The following is an 18033-nucleotide window of genomic DNA, read 5'->3' on the forward strand; positions in this document are numbered from 1 at the left end:
AAAGGTGCAGGACTCGAACCCTACCCGTCTTCCCAACCTGCAGCACCCCTTTCTTCCCCCCTCCCCGCTTTGCCCTTTCAATTCCTAGAGATTCCCAGATCCAGCACTGCCTCCCGCAGGGAGCCCCAAAACCCGGAGAACTGGAATCCACAGCCCGAAACCTGCTGAAGGCGCTGCAGGATTGGCGCGGCACGCGCGAGCGGCACTGCGCATGTGTCCAATGCGGGCAGCCCGGTCTCACGCTACACCTCCTTCCCACCGCCTTCCACTACTCGATTCAGACACAACACGGGCCGTGGGAAATTTCCTAAACCTCGCGAGAACGCGCCCACTGTTGTCTATGCTTTTGCCCCAAATCTCGCGGGGCCCAGGCGGGACAGGTGTTTGTCTAGTGCAGCTCCCAGCGCCGTTCGTGCCGCGCGTGCCCGGGCGGCGGGCGGGGTGGGAAGGGAGCGGCTCGCCGAGGAGGCGGGGCTGGGGGGCGCGTGGCGGGGAGCGCAGGGCGGAGGGCGGCTGGGAGGGGCCCGACGTCTCGCACACACACGCCGCGTGACGCTTTGTGGAAGGAAAGTGGGGGTGGTGGAGGGGCGGATTCTAAAAGAAGGGGAAACCTGGAGATTAGAAACTCCTTCTGGTGCGGATGGTAAGAGGTCAGACTCGAGGGCAGGAGGAGCCCTAGGCCGCTCCCCGGGGAGGTTTCCTGTCGCCCTCCAAGCTCCTGGTACTTTCCTAAAATGTGTTTGACGCCGCGCCTCCGGCCTCCGGGAGCTGACACCCCCAGTGTCGCGTTTGAGTCATGCCTCTGAGTCACCCAGTCTGGCCACCACTTTACTTGCTTTTGGATTCCCTTAGCTACTCTCTACTAGCAGTTGGTTGTTTTCTTTCTGAGGTACCCGCTGGTCTTGCTTGTTAGCTAGGGAAAAGTGCTGCTCTCTGTGCTCTGACGTTGTACACTTGTATAGAGTTCGCCTCCCATTCAAGGACACCTTTTAAAATTTTCTTCCCCCTAATCTGTTTTAGGCTTCCTTGCTGGCTCAGACGGTAAAGAATCAGCCTGCAATGCAGGAGACCCCCGTTGGATCCCTGGGTCGGAAAATTCCCCTGGAGAAGGGAATAGCTATCCACTACAGAGTTCTTCCCTGGAGAATCTCTTGGACAGAGGAGCCTGGAGGGCTGCAGTCCATGAGGTCGCAGAGTCTAAACTTTTTAGCCTTTTGAAGTAATCCCTGTGTATTAGTTTCTGTCCCTTTTTTTTTTTTTTTCTTTTCTCCATTTATATGACTTACTGGTTTTGCTTTCCTTCACCTTTTTATGTGTTTGTTGAAATATTCATTTCGATTTTTGGATATCGTTTTACCAGGTGCTTTAGTCACAACTCTTTTAAGTGCATTCCTTCCTTTTGGATTATTTGTCCAGTGAATTCCTGTTTAGATTCTTCAATCAGGCACTTTTGAGATTGTCTTCGTGTGGGTTCTGTACCAGTCTAGACTGGCATTATCTCGGAACTGATGTCTTAATGACATCATAGACCCACAAATGAAAAATTAAATTGAGTTTTTGAATTTGGGAAAACAGTGACTCCTCTCGTACAGAGTTCATATTCTGCTAGTTATACCATAGACAAGAAATCAAGTTTTTTAATTGTTTTCAAGGTTATTAGTTGTGTGTGTGCATGCACATTTGCCTATTCCTTTGATGAAGTAGTTCACAAAGGGAAAGAGAAAATTTAAGAATCTTAAATGCAGTATCTCAGTGCAAAGCTAATTTGGATTAGGCTTGCTTCAAGAGAACAGTGCCCATGGGCACACATTCCTTCAAAGGAATCAAGCCTTTTTCCCAAGAACACATTACAGTCATGGTCTGGTCTAGGCTATTCATCTGATCTGGAACCATTGCCATCTAAGAGCCCTAGCCACAGAAAGCCATGGTAGCCATGGTAACTCAAATTACAACTCCCATTCACCCTAATACATGCTTTACCTGTATTCTTTCCCTGTCCTAGTAAATGATATTCCATCCTTCCATTTAAGCCAAGAACCCTGGAGTCATTCTCACTTTCTTTCTTTCTTACATCCAACATTCAACCTAACAAAATCTTGCTAGCTCCACCTTCAGAATAGACTCACAGTCCAAACACATCCACACCTCTATGGCAACCGGCCCAGTCTAACCCATCTCATCTCTCACCTGTTGTCCAGGAAGTCTAATAACTAGTTCTGCCTTCATCCATTTTGCCTTTTCTCAGTCTGTTCTCAGTAGACAATTCAGTGTAACTCTCTAGAACTCTCCAATGGCTTTCCTACTTTCCTATGAGGCCTACTGCCCAAACCCCATACCTCGACCTCATCTCTTCCCCTTGCTCATTGAGCCCCAACCAGCATTGTTCCTTGTGTTCCTAGGATGCACCAGGCACACCCTCAACTCCTGTCTTTGCTCTTTTCCCTAGATGCCTTATAGTCCTTCCTTTACTGCTTTCAGGTCTTTGCTTAAATGTCACCTTCTCAGAGAGCCCTTCCATGACCACCCTTCACAAAAGTAACTCTTCTTACTCCCTGTTCCCTCTCTCTTTATTTTTCCCATGATTCTATTGTAAACTAACATACCATACATCAGATCTGTGTATTGTGTCTATTATCTGCCTACCTCCTCCCCCCATTATAATCTTAATGTGAGCAGGGACTTGAGTCTATTTTGTTTATTGTTCATACCTCAGCCATCAGAACAATGCCTGCTGCAGGATAGATGCTCAGTAAGTATTTGTAGAATGAATAGGATGTCTTCCACTTCTAGATCAAATTAGAAATTATTCTGAAGACTCACTAAGCCTACAAGGCTTTAAAAGAATATCGAGGCTAGACCAGTAGCAAATACCCCAGTACCATCTTGCCTGGGGAAGGCCTATAGAGCAAACACCTGTGTTAACTTTTTGCAAAAAACAATTCTTACTCTTGAGTTAGGCCAGTAGTTGTGCCTACACTTCCGTGAAGTGTTTCCTTTACTCTCCATTTTAGCTTCCCTCATAGCTCAGTCAGTAAAGAATCTGCAGGCAATGCAGGAGACCTGGGTTTAATTCCTGGGTCAGGAAGATTTCCTGGAGAAGGAAATGGCAACTCACTTCAGTATTCTTGCCTGGAGAATCCCATGGATAGAGGAACCTAGCAGGCTACAGTCCGTGGGGTTGCAAGAGTCAGACACAACTTAGTGACTAAACCACCACCACCACCAGGAAAGAAAACACTATTGGCAGGATATAAACAGGCATTCACATCTGTTGCTAGGGGAGTGAAAATGGGTATGCCGTGCTAAGTCACTTCAGTCACGTCCGACTCTGTGTGACCCTATGAACTATAGCCCATCAGACTCCTCTGTCCAAGGGATTCTCCAGGCAAGAATACTAGAGTGGATTGCCATTCCCTTCTCCAGAGGATCTTCCCACCCAGGGATCAAACAGACATGTCTTATGTCTAACCTGAGTTGGCAGGCGGATTCTTTACCACTAGCACCACCTGGGAATCATAATCTTTATGAAAACCATTTTGATAAAACTTATCTCTACCTATTAATCCTACAACTCTGTTTCTAGAAATCTGTCCTATGAATATATTCACATTTGTGAAATTACCTGTACATATAGTGTAGCATTGGTCTTCCCTTGTGGCTCAGCTGGTAAAGAATCTGCCTGCAATGTGGGAGGCCTGGGTTCGATCCCTGGGTTGAGAAGATCCCCTGGAGAAGGGAAAGGCTACCTATTCCAGTATTCTGGCCTGGAGAATTCCATGGACTTGTCCATGGGGTCGAAAACAGTCAGACACAACTGAGTGAATTTCACTTTCACTTTCATAGTGTAGCATTAGTGATGATAGAGAATACCTTAACAATCTAAATGTCGATCAAGAGGTGTCTTATTTATTTAAAAAATACATATATTCATAGAATCAAATAGTATGCATTTGTTAATAAGCAGAGGGTGCTTTTTATGTACTTACATGGAAGGATCACAAAGTTTAAAAAAACAAGGTGCAAAATAATTATAGGTAAATAATACTTATTTGCCTATATGTATCTAAAAGGGTTCTGGAAGGATACACGAGAAACTAATAATGACTGCTTCGCTGTAAGGAACTCAACTGTTGGAGGATATAGCTGAAGAGGTGGCTTATCTTGGATCCTTTGAATTTTGTAGAAGCACACATATATTTTTTTCAAAATATAAAACATTTTTAAAGGGGGGAATGAAAGGGAATAAATGTGCAAGAAGAAAAAAAATGATCAAAGTGTTTTCTTTTTCCCACCTGCTAGAAAATTATTTTCTAAAAGATGTGATGTATATGATAATAATACCACCTCAGTAGAATTAAGAACTGCAGAACTGTCAGGACTTAATCCCGGTCATCTGGTAACATTGAGTCCATTCAAGCAGCAAGTTCAGAGTCCCTACTGCTCCATGTCAGATATCATCTTTGGCGGTTTACAAAGATGGGTAGTACAGAGACTTCAGGGGACCCCCTAGATAATAGAGTACACAGACCAGTTGCAGGGTAATTTTAGGGTGGAGGCATGAGTTTAATCACATTGGGGTACAGAGGAAGAAGCACCTAACTCTTGCCTGATGGGCCCAGGGAAACCTTGCAGAGATGACTTTTGAACTAAATCTTAGTGGAGTGGGAGTTCAGAAGACAGTAAGAGGAGGAAGCATAAGAAGCACAGGAAACAGCATGTTCAGGCTCTGAGGTGTGAAAGAGCATCTTGTATTCAGGGGAACTCCAGGTGGTGCATGTAGAAGCGGGGGTAGACAACCTAGGCAGGGTAACTAGAAGGACCTGGTAAAAAGGTGGTCCTCACAAGTTGGTGGGTTCCACTCCCTAAGACTCTAAATGAATAAATCTGTGCTGGAGCCCAGGAATAGGCATTTCTAAAAAGACTGGTCAGGGATTCTGATGCAAATTGTCCATGAATCAAGCTTTGAGAATCTTTGTCGTAGGAGTTAGATGTAACCTTTCTTCAGGAGTTTAACAGTAAAGGGAGCAATGACATATAGTTTCTTGGTTAAAAACAATAAATGAAATATTTAAATATTAATAAGTTTGGGGGCTTCAGTATATATCCCCCTGGAGGAGGGCATGGCAACCCACTCCAATATTCTTGCCTGGAGAATCCCCATGTACAGAGGAACCTGGTGGGCTGCAGTCTGTGGGGTCGACTGAGCAACTAAGAACTGCACAGCACAGTACCGGTATATATCCAGTAGATGCGTGAAGCAAATAGTGGCAATGAGATGAGCACATTTGTGAAAGGATCGTGTTTTGCTCTGGTGGTTTAAACATAGCAGATGTTTCAACATTGCTTTCATTCTAAGGTTAAGTTATACCAACTCATATTAATGAGACACACCAGAACACTGAAAATTTTACTAGGCAGCCCCATGATGGAGAATACTGGTTCTATCCCCACATTGCATGGGTTCCAACTGTAGAACCTGAGACAAGCTATTTAACCTAGCAATACCTCAGTTTCCTCGCCTGTAAAATAGAGAATAGCAACTAATTCATAGGGTTGTCATGAGGATTCAAAGTGTTAGTTCTGTTGAAAGCACATAGAAAGATACCTGTAACATAGTTGCTATAGTAGTGTTCATTTTTATCACTGTTATTTTTTATTTAATAAATACATAAAATGCCTTCATCTCATGAAAATTGTTGTGAAGCATATCAAATTGTCTTTAATGCTTCAATAATCAATGTTAATATAGCCAAACATAGAGATGATTTTATCCAGATTGATGTTAATTCATTTAACATACCCATTCAGAAATGGCAATGTCATCATTATTATTTAATTTCTAAAAGATTCACATGTTCAAAAAGGTTAAGAAACCTGCTGTAAATGGCCAACAAGAGCCTCTGAGGATGTAAAGCTGGGCTTGATGTGATCAGATTGTGGAGAGGCTGTGTGCCTTAGAAAATCTTCCTAATAACTCTTATTAGCAATTGAAAGCCTTTTGCTTCACAGAAGTCTCTTAACTCATGGTTTTCATTCATCCTGATGCCTCCCTTTTTAATGAAAGTATCCCTTTCATTTTCTACTGCATCCTAGTTAAGGTTAATAAAATGTATATGAGATTGAAAAAGTTTATTTTCCTTATAGGCTATGCAAGTCTATAAGGAAAATGAACTCTAATTCTAGAATTAAAAGAAATAAAGAGATCACTGAAAGTAAGTCACAGAACAGGCTTCAGGAAGGTGAACTTGAGAAACAAAAATAAATATTTACCCTTTGCTTTCCAATTGTGTTTGATTTTAAACAGGATTCTTTGGCCCTGAGAATTTTATTTCTTTTTTCTTTCTTTTTAGGTCCAAGTAAAGCAAAGCTTGAGGAGCGCATGACAACCACTCCAGTATTCTTGCCTGGTGGAGAATCCCATGGACAAGGAGCCTGGCAGGCTACAGTCCAAAGGGTCACAAAGAGTCCCTGACATAACTAAAGTGACTTAGCATGCTTTCACACAAACAAGCTTAACATATGCAGCACTTCAAGAAGGCGAAAGAAGAAAAATTATAAACCATTTACTCTAATGATGTGAAATGCAAATGGAATCAAATATACCTTTGGTAAGAAGAATGTGTACAGGTCATATAATTTCTTTTTCTTTTTATAATATAAACAAGATAAAGCAAGTTAACACTATCTATACAGGGACTTCCCTGGTGGTCCGCTGGCTAAGCCTCCACGCTCCAATACAGGTTTGATCCCTGGTCAGGAAACTAGATGCCACATGCCGCAACTAAAGATGCCACATGCCGCAACTAAAGTTCCCGCATGCCACAACTAAGACCTCACAGTCAAGTAAGTAAATACTTTAAAAAAGAAAAGAAGAAAAAAAAAACTACACAAAAAGTAACACCACTATATGATTTGTAAAATGCTAGTTGTGAAAGTTGCTCAGTCCTATCCAACTCTTTGCAACTCCATTGGCACCTGATGCAAACAAAGAACTGACTCACTGGAAAAGACCCTGATGCTGGGAAAGATTGAAGGAGGGAGGAGAAGGGGCTGACAGAGAACGAGATGGTTGGATGGCATCACTGACTCAATGGACGTGAGTTTGAGTAAACTCCAGGAGTTGGCGATGGACAGGGAAGCCTGGTGTGCTGCAGTCCATGGGGTCGCAAAGAGTCAGACACAACTGAGTGACTGAACTGAACTGAACTGAGTTGTGAAAAGTGAAAGTCAAAGTCGCTCAGTCATGTCCGACTCTGTGACCCCGTGGACTATACAGTCCATGGAATTCTCCAGGTCAGAATACTGGAGTGGGTAGCCTTTCTCCAGGGGATCTTCCCAACCCAGGGATCCATTCCAGATGGATTCCTAACCAGCCGAGCCACAGTTGCTGCTGCTGCTGCTGCTGCCGCCAAGTCGCTTCAGTCGTGTCTGACTCTGCAACCCCATAGACAGTAGCCCACCAGGCTCCCCCATCCCTGGGATTCTCCAGGCAAGAATACTGGAGTGGGTTGCCATTTCCAAGAATGTATTTGAGTTTTGATTTTCTAAATGTTCCGCTTTGTTATATATCTTATATTATGGTTTTTGATTCCATGTTGAATCAATGTTGAACAGTCATAATCAGCAAAACAGCTGGGGTAGAAAGGAAAAAAGCTTTGGACTAACTCTGTCATTGAGTCCTATCTCCACCACTAGCCAGCTAGCTAACTTTGGGCAAGTTAACCTTTCCTTATGTGCAAATGGGGGAATGTAAAACCTATGGCTTACAACTATTTTGAAAATTATTTGAGATATTACATGAAATAACTGGGGACGTAGTTAAGTACTCAGTAAATGCTGTTTCTTTAGGAAATTCTACCACCCATGACAGTGCTCAATTTTCTTTTATATTAGATGGACTAAGACTCTCTGCTTTAGAGATTTGTTACACAAATCAAATCAGGTAATTATATAGATAATTAAATGGCAAGAATTATCTTTAAATAAGTTTATTGTATTTATTTGGGTTGGCACATTTATTTGTAAAAATTTGAGTATGGTTTTATAGCAAATCAATAGGGCAGAAAAAGACCCCTACATTTTCTCCCCTGGCCTGAGTTACTATTAACCTGGGGCATAAATGACCTTTATAAGTTTTTCAAAGAAAGCCTACTCAAAGGGTTTACTCTTTGTATCTGTGTTGTTTTGTGTCAGAGATAGTGCAATGATAAGTATCAACTTGCAGATATGACCTTTGTGGCTAGCACCCTTGTCCAAAATAGACTACGGACCAAGAAGATCAACTTTGGAAACAGTCTATTAAACAACCACTGACAAATAATGAAAGATACCAAATAATTACCATCTCCTGAAATACCTAGCTCTGTCAAAGACAGCTATCAAAGACAATGGAGAATTCCCGTGAACATCATAATGAGACTTGTACATTGTCACTTTAAAAGTTGCCATTATGTCAGTATGTTGATATTTTTTATTTTAATTAAAAAAATGTAATTGTCATTATGTCAACAAATGGGAATTAAAGAAGAAACCTTGTGAAATGACTGCAGAAAAAAAAATAAGAATTTTTAAGTAAGCTATCAATAAATATTGAGTACAAATTTAATTTAGTGCAATAGGAGAAATAGAAAAGTTTCATCTCAGTCTCATATTGATATATTTAATTTCTAAACTGCATTAGAGAAACTCTATGGAAAGGAATCCTTAACAACTCCTTGTTACATATTGGGGCTTCCGTGGAGGCTCAGACGGCAAAGAATCTGGCTGCAGTGCCGGAGACCCAGGTTTGTCCCTGGGTTGAGAAGATCCCCTGGAGAAAGGAATGGTTACTCACTCCAGTATTCATGCCTGGAGAATTCTTTGGAAAGAGGAGCCTGGGGGATTCCCATATTCCAGCAGGTATTGTCCTACATGTACTTTTTTCTCTCTTAAATGGTTATTTGACAAAATTCTACTGTGATTAGCATTCTGTGGAAGGTAAAATAAATTGTATCAAGGTGTTACTAATATAGTATCCCACTAGTGGAAAAAAACATTTCTCAAGATCTTAGCTGCAAATTGCCTCCCATCTAAGTACTTTGAGAAGATTTGGAAATTTATGCTTTTTTTTTTTCCTTTCTCCCAGCTTTCAAAACTCTTGGCTTAAATTCTACCCTCAGAATTACTTCTGACTTCAGTGAGAGTTATAAACTATCGTTTGGGAGGAACATTTGGCTCTTGCTTTTTCAAGTCTAAAGTTCTCCAGAAATGTTCTTATGAAATGTGAATCTGATTTTCATCATGCAGTTTTACCTACATAGCATCATATTTTCCTTCACCAGCAAACACTAAGTATTTTATTTTTAACTAGCAAGGCTATATCTTTATTTGCATGGTACTTTCCAAGTTTCCAAAATAGGAAACAAATCACAGAATCTAGGCCAAAGAAAAGGACTTAAGAACTGAAAGAAAACTTCTGAAAAACAGATTACATGCAGAAGTACTCAGTTTTATAAAACAGAGGATTTTTTAAAAGTCATATGCCAATCTAACATGCAGCAGAGCCGCTTTCTGTTTAAAGGGATACTGTGATATGCAGTTTGTGAAATGTCAATAATATGATTAAGTCTACACCATCCCAAGCCTTCTGACAAACATCGTCTCAGTCAGTCCTCAGGACAAAGCCGCAGATAGGCTCTCTGAGTGATGAGACTCAGAGAGCTTCACTTGCACAAGTTATACTTCTAGAAGTGGAATTCATGCTTGAGAGGTTTGTTTGGGCTTTTTTGCTACAGAAATTTAAATTATTTTATTATTACAACCTGATAGAGAATATATTGTGTCATATACTCAGAGAAGGGGATGACAGAGGATGAGATGGTTGGATGGCATCACCAACTCAATGGACATGAGTTTGAGTGAACTCCGGGAGTTTGTGGTGGACAGGGAGGCCTGGCGTGCTGCGGTTCAGGGGGTTGCAAAGAGTCGGACACAACTGAGCTACTGAACTGAACCGAATACTCAGAGCATCAGATTATAATTTTAAAAGTTATTTATAAAAATATAAATTCTAAAGAGTGCAAAAGATTTATTTTTAAAAAGCCAGTAATATTACATATATATGTGTGTGTGTGTGTGTGTGTAAATCAGTCATATGAACTAGTAACAGTGAGTGGCTAAGGATAGGTAGCTTAGACAGAGAGAAGACCTAATACTTTTGTGGATTTTTTTGCCATATTATTTTAAAAAATAATTCACCAAGGACTTCACAAGAAAAGAAGCCTACAGACCCCTAAATATAAACACATAAATGCTCAACTGAATTCCAGCAAACACTGAACAAAGTAGGAATAGAAGGGAGCTTCCTCAACCTGATAAAGGCATCTATGAAAAATCCAGAATCGATGTCATTTTTAAACATAAAAGATTGATATTTTCCCGCTATCATGAGTAAGAAGACAAAGATTTCCATTAGGATCACTTGTATTCAACCTTGTACTGGAGATGCTACCCAAGCAATTTGGCAAGAAAATTAAATAAAGGGTATCCAGGTTGAAAAGAAGAATGAAAAATGTCTCTATTTGCAAATGATAGGACTGTATATACAGAGAATTCTAAGGATTCCACTAAAAATGCATTAGAACTAATATATAAGTTTAGCAGGTTTGCAGGATACAAAGTCAGTATTCAAAAATCAGTTGCCTTTCTGGGACTTCTCTGGTAGTCCAGCAGCAAAGACTCTGTGCTCCCAATGCAGGGAGCCTGGGTCAGGCCCCTGGTCAGGGAACTAGATACCACATGCCAAGACCTGGCACAGCCAAATAAATAAAATAAAATATTTTAAAAATGATTGACAGACAGTAAAGAATATTAAAAAATCAATTGAGACGAAGATTCCATTAGCATTAAAAAGAGTAAAATACTTAGGAATAAATTTAACAGAAAGCTGTTCTTATACTCTGAAAACTATAAAATATTGTAAAAAGATAATTTTAAAGATCTAAATAAGTAAATGGAAATCCATGTTCATGGATTGAATTTGATGTGTAGAATCAACAAAATCACTATCAAAATTCCAACTGTACAGTTTGCAGAAATGGACAAGTTGTTCCTAAAATTCATATGAAGATTTAAGGAACCCAGAATAGCCAAACCAATATTGGAAAAGAAAAACAGAGGTGGAGCAGTTATGCTTCCCCTTTTCAAAACTCACTACAAGACTGTAGTAATCAAGGCTGTGTGGTGCATGTATAAGGTAGACATATAGTTCACTGGAGTAGAATTCAGAGTCTAGACATAAACCCTCACATGAGTGGTCAGTTGATTTCCATCAAGAGTATGAAAACAATTCAATGGGGAAAACATAGCCTTCAACAAATGGTGCTGGGACAACTGGCTATCCATATGCAAAATAATGAACTTGGGTTCCAAACTTTACAACATATATTCCAATTACCTTAAAATGGATCATAGACGTAAATGTAAAAACTAAAACCATAAAACTCTTAAAGGAAAGCATATATCTTCATGAACTTGGATTAGCAATGGTTTCTTAGATATGACACCAAAAAGCACAAGCACAACAATAGCAACAAAAATAAATTGTACTTCATTAAAATTAAACTTTTGTACTTCAGAGCACACTCTCAAGAAAGTGAAAAAAACACCCCGTAGAATGGGAGAGAATATTTGCAAAACATTTATCTGATAAGGACTAATATCTAAAATATATAAAGAATTCTTAAAACTGAGTAATAGAAAAGAATACTAAAAAACAATGCATATATGTATGAAAACTGAGTCCATTTGCTGTACGGCCGAGATTGGCACAACATTGTAAATCAACTATACTTTAAAAAAATTGAATAATAAAAACAGAAATAACCCAGTTTAAAAATGGGCAAAGGAGCTAAATAGATATTTCTTCAAATAAGACATGCAAATAAGACATGTAAGCACATGGAAAAATATTCAACATCATTAAGTATCAGAAAAATGCAGATCAAAACCACAGTGAAATACGATTTCATGCCCATCAGGATGGCAACAATCAAGAAGACAGATAATGGTGTGTTGTCAAGGATATAGAAAAATTGAAACCCTTAGGCTTTGGTGGTAGGAATGTAAACTAAAGAAGGCATTTTGAAAAACAGTCTGACGGTTCCTCAAAAGGTTAAAGATAGAGTTACCATATGACCAGCGATTCTCCTAGGTATATACCAAAGAGAACTGAAAAACATGTCCAAACAAAAACTTGTCCATGTATGGTCAGAGCAGCATTATTATAACAGGTAAAAAGTAGGAAAAAAAAAACAAATGTCCATTAATTGATGAATGGATAAATAAAATTTCGTGTATCTATAAGATGGAACATTATTAGGCCATAAAAAGAAATGAAATACTGATACATGATGCAATGTGAATAAACCTTAAAAACATGCTATATGAAAGGAACATGTCACAAAAGGCCCCATATCATATGATTCTGTGTATGTGAACTATCTTGAATAGACAAAACTACAAAGATAGAAAGTAAATTAATGGTTGCCTAGGTCTAGAGAGTATAGGGTGGGGTGTGTTGTGAGTGACTGCTAAAGGTTATAGGACTTCTTTTGGAATGATGAAAATGTTCTAAACTTGATTGTGGTGATTGTTGCACAACTTTGTGAACAGACTAAAAACTATCCACTGAGCAACTGAACCGGACTGATTGAATGTACATACGCTAGCATGAATTACATCCCAATAAAGCTGTTACCAAAAAAAGCAGAAAAAAAACTAAAATTTAATTGTATTCAATTAGAGCCGGCTTCCCTTGTGGAAATTCCCTGGAGAATTCTATGGACTGTGTGACTTTCACTTTCAATTAGATGCTTTAAAAGTCCATATGATCATAACCTTTACCTTATTCATGTGTGTGCTTAGTCGGTCAGTCGTGTCTGACTGTTTGTGACCCCATGGATTGCAGCCTGCCAGGCTCCTCTGTCCATGGGGATTCTCCAGGCAAGAATACTGGAGTGGGTTGCTATGCCCTCCTCCAGGGGATCTTCCTGACCCAGGGATCGAACCCAGGTCTCCTGCATTGCGGGCCGATTCTTTACCATCTGAGCCACCAGGGAAGCCCAAGAAAACTGGAGTGGGTAGCCTATCCCTTCTCCAGGGAAACTTCCTGACCCAGAATTCGAACCGGGGTTCTCCCGCATTGCAGGCAGAGTGAGCTATGTGGACAAATAACTAATAATCTCCATAGAATAGTCATCACTATGTCAGTTGATTTACCCTCTAGCTTCATAGTAGGTTTGAGATTTTATTTGTGTCAAGGGTGATAGTCCTTAACATTGCCTAAGTGAACTGACCTCGCTTTTTTGTTTTTGGTCTCATCTCATGGCATGTGACACTTCCCCGACCAGGGATCCAACCAGAGCTCCCTGCAGTAGGAGCACAGAATCTTAACTATTAAACCACCAAAGAAGTTCTGAGTTGCCTCCTTATAGCCTCTACTCCACCAAATACCCTTCAAGGCCCTATGACTCAATTGATCCTGTTCTACTTTCATCTTATTGAATCTATTCCTCTGTTGTGCATTGATTCAAAAAGAAGTATTTCCTGAACACCCGCTATGAGCCCAGCAGTCTCGTAAGCTCCGGTAAAGACTGGTTTGAGCAAGTAAGACAAGATCACTGCCCTCAGGGGACTTGAGTTCAAAGATGGAGACTTAGATAATAAAAAAGTAAACAAACTAATGGGACTTCCCAGGTGGCAGTCTGCCTTCAATGCGAAAGACTTTTGTTCGATCCCTGGGTCAGGAAGATCCCTGGGAGGAGGAAACGGTAAACCACTCCAGTATTTTTGCTGGGAAAATCCCGGAGGAGCCTGGCGGGATATAGTACACAGGGTCACAAAGAATAGGACACGACTGAGCAACTGAGCACAAAACAAACAAATAAGGAGGACCATTTTAAACAATGATGAAAGCTAGGCTAAAAATTAAATAGGAGTGAAAAATGCTAAGAGGAAGGGGAAGTTGATTGTATTTAGATCAACTGCACTCTTAATGGTAAATTCCTTTCATTGTACTTAAACTGCTCGGAAGTACTTTAATTGTGTAATTCTCTTTAAAAGGTTTTCAAACAATACAAGTAGAGAGCAACAACCTTGACAATTTTAAGTTCACTCTTTAGACTCTAGCAGGAAGTGGATACTGAGGCCTTTCAAAAGTATAGACTTGGATATTTCTACCTTTCTTTGGTAAAGTTTACATAGAAAAAGGAAAGTGATGAGCATTCAAATTCTGAATGCCTATTATAAATGGACAAGTCTTCTTAACATCTATTCACGTTTATAATCCATCTCCACACAGCCCCACCCAACCCTCCCACCCAGTGCTAGGAGTTAGATGTTTTTATCTGTATTTCACAGGTGAAGGAAGTGTGTTTTGACCAAGAACACCGAGGTCAGAAGTGGACAAACCAGTTTCCATGCCATCTTTTTGCCTCCAAGTCAAGAACCCTTTTGCTTATACCAGGTAACCTATAATTTCATGCCATTCCTACTCCTCCAAAAACCTTGCTTCTTCATTAAGAGGTTTTCAGTAAAAAAAAAAAAAAATACTGTGAAGGGAGTTGGTGTATGTTTAAGTTTGGCCTAAGTATTTCAGCTTCACTAAAAAAAAAAAAAAATCACAATATGTAACTTCCCATTTCATTTAGCCTGTTAGGTCACATATTATGAGAGCTAATATTCAGAAATATCTGTTTGTAAGAGGAGTGATTACTACACTATTTTAAAAGCCCATCTTAACTGTCTTTTCTGAGAAGTGGCTTGCTGTTTGCCAGGATAATGCAGTTCCTGTTTGTATATTATAAAATTAGTAGAGTTTATATGAAGAAAATCTTTTTCCTTTGTTCCACCCCATGAAATGATGCCTTTTCTTGATGATTAAAAGCAAGACAGCCTAAAATGCTATATTAGTTCACAAAAATTTCTCAGAACAATATATTAAAACTGAAACTGAAACATTATGGAGGTGGTAAAATCTACTTACATTCAATTACCTTTGGGCAAAAAAAAAAAAAAAATAGATACCCTCAGTATCTGCAGTATCTGTACTGTGTGTTAGTAATGGTGGTGACGCTAGCATGAATCTCAGGGCGAATCCTCTAGATACGGATGCTCTTCTGAACAGAAGAGTTCCTTAGAAGAGTGGATAAATATGTATACCCTTACAGTTGACTAAGGTGTAAAATGAGACACACTCAAGATGTTATACGAAATTTTGCCTAGAACATAGGAATCATTTTGAAATGTGACTGGTTTTCAGCTTCTTAGCTGACTTTCCCTCCCCTGCCCTGTCCCTAAATAGTTTATTTTTTTGAGGTCTACAATATTTATTTCACAGTCTCATTCCTATTTTGGAGTTCTTTTCTTTCATTTTTTTTTTGGAGCTGGAGGGAAGTACGATGTTTCTTCAGGACAGGTTGCATATTATGAGATAATAATACAGGTTTCTCTGTCTTATGTTTTACCCTAGGAGTCTAGATTTTAAATACCTCTAAAATGATTAGTCTTAATTCTACTTCAATACATTTGACAGATTAACTTCTTTTATGTTTTTAACTTGTATTTCAGTAACTGCAGTGGTCTTCCTGTCTCTAAAATGTGAATTTTCCTGACTTGGTGACATTTTTTGGTTTTGACCTTTGTTGTTCTCCCCATAATGCCCTCCCACCCTGAATCGGCCTCCACTGTTAATAATCACCTAACTAATGTGTTAAAGGAGAAGGAAATGGCAACCCATTCCAGTGTTCTTGCCTGGAGAATCCCAGGCCTCGTGGGCTGCCGTCTATGGGGTCGCACAGAGTCAGACAGGACTGAAGCGACTTAGCAGCAATGTGTTAAAACAACAGGCTTGTCAGTCATACTGCTTCGAACTTTCTAGTTTTATAGGAATTTTTAAGCCAGAATGTTTTCTCAAATTATGGTTATATTGAGCAAATATTTGTGATTAAGAAGTTCCTTTTTAATACCTCTATTTATTCTTCATTCACTGTAAAGGGCTTCGTTTCTTTTGGAGGCACACAACTAGTCTGGAGTTCAGCTTTGTCCATCTCATATAAATCCCCTATAGGGTTAGTAAAACTGCAACCCATAATCCCTTCTTTAAAAAAGTGCAGTGATTATTTGTGCTTATGTTAGTTCCAAATATTACAATAGTTTCTGGATTTTTGCCACATTCCTCTCTAGATAGTCATTTGGGAGACTTTGTTTATAATATGTGTTTTGAATGAAATTTAAAAATTCCAGGACCACAAGATGCAAGACTCAGTTGTGGGTTAAACTTAATTTTTGCATTTTTTTCAGAGAGGCCTTACTTAGATTACAACAATAGCAAACATTGAATAGAAAATGAGAGAAGGTATGCTTTTTCCAGGGATTAGTGTTTAAAAGAATATAAGAGAAAGCACGGTATTTCCAAGGATTAGGGAATGTTTTCAAAGCGGCCTGTAGCCTTCAGTTGGTGGTTTAGGTAAATTAAAACATTAAGCTGTTTCATGGATATCAGAAGAAATGTTTTCTTCCGTGATTGTGCTAATTGTGATTTTAAAATCATAAACAAAACCTTACATTTAAAATAGCACCCCTCCCCCAAAAAAGTAGTTAAATTCTTCAGGATAAACAGTATAATAGGACTTTTTTTTTTAACAGTTTAAGGCAATGTTAAAAATATGAAAGCTCCTCTGGGACTTTTTCCTTCTAATAAATTCTATTTTTTCCCCCTCATAGTCTGCTTATTTTAGAAGCTGATGCTTATTAAAGAACCCTGATTTTTTGACCAAATGAATTGATTTTTTTTTAATGTAAATTAAGGTTTTATGTATCTGATTACAGCTTCATGAAGTTTTTTAACTTTACAAAGGGTAGACTTCATAACCCGGTGTGTCTGACTGTTCTTTGCTGTTCTTTTGCCCGTTACCCCTTGGATAGCTCCTTTTATTTTCCCCCTTAGGTTTTTTTTTTTTTTTTTAACCTATTTTTAAACTTTTTATTTTGTACTGGAGTATTAACAATGTTGTGATAGTTTCAAGTGGACAGCAAAGGAACTCAGCTATACATATACATGTATATACATGTATATGTATATACATGTATCTATTCTCCCCCAAACTCCCCTCCCATCTAGGTTGCCAAGTAACATTGAGCAGAGTTCCCTATTCTATACAGTAGGATCTTGCTGTCATCCATTTTAAATATAGCAGCATGTACATGTTGATCCCTTCTCCCCATACTTCTCCCTGGCAACCATAGTTTGTTCTCTAAGTCTGTGAGTCTTCGTAAGTAAGTTTATTTGTATCATTTCTTTTTAGATTCTGCATATAGGGGATGTCATACAATGTTTCTCCTTCTCTAACTTAGTTCACTCCATATGACAGTCTTTAGGTCCACTGAATATATCCTTTTACTCTCCTTTGCTTATAAAACAGAAAACAGTACCCACAATAGGCAACACCTGTAAGTTAAGGCCAGCATTCTCTTTCCATCTTCTCAGTGTCTATACACTGATGGATTTCTCCTCAAGATGTTTCAGTTTACATTCTCTCTATAAATCAATCTCTCTCACACACACACACTCACACCCCCACCCCACCCCCAGTGATTTCTATGACATAACCTTTCTGGAATTCTATAAACACAGGATATGCAACACGGGTTAACCACTTGTCTAGGAAAGAAAATAAGCAGACAGTTGCCCACAGAACACATCTTACGTTTAGACTTCAATGTATGCCAAGAAAGTGATCCAACGAAGTGATTGCTTTGAATCCCTGACTGAATAACATCAGGACCTTGAAAGTTCTATTGCTATTTTAAATGGATGTTGCTTGTTAAAGGAATGCTAGAATGAATTGTAGCCTCTGTATTAAGCTCTTTATTTAATTGTTGACCTTGACTTCAGAGAGGGTGTGGTGGGTGAAAGTGAAAGCCGCTCAGTCATGTCCAACTCTTTGCCACCCCATGGACTCGTCCATGGAATTCTCCAGGCCAGAATACTGGAGT

General features: G+C 39.3%; 1 protein-coding gene across 3 annotated transcripts in view; it reads right to left on the reverse strand.

Moving 5' to 3' along the window:
• The window catches only part of RBPJ (recombination signal binding protein for immunoglobulin kappa J region), a 241798-nt gene that overhangs the window by 114186 nt on the left and 109579 nt on the right, over positions 1 to 18033 (reverse strand). The gene's annotated exons all lie outside the window — the stretch shown is intronic.

The sequence above is a fragment of the Bubalus bubalis genome, chromosome 7 (genome assembly GCF_019923935.1).
Source record: "Bubalus bubalis isolate 160015118507 breed Murrah chromosome 7, NDDB_SH_1, whole genome shotgun sequence".
Classification (NCBI taxonomy): domain Eukaryota; kingdom Metazoa; phylum Chordata; class Mammalia; order Artiodactyla; family Bovidae; genus Bubalus; species Bubalus bubalis.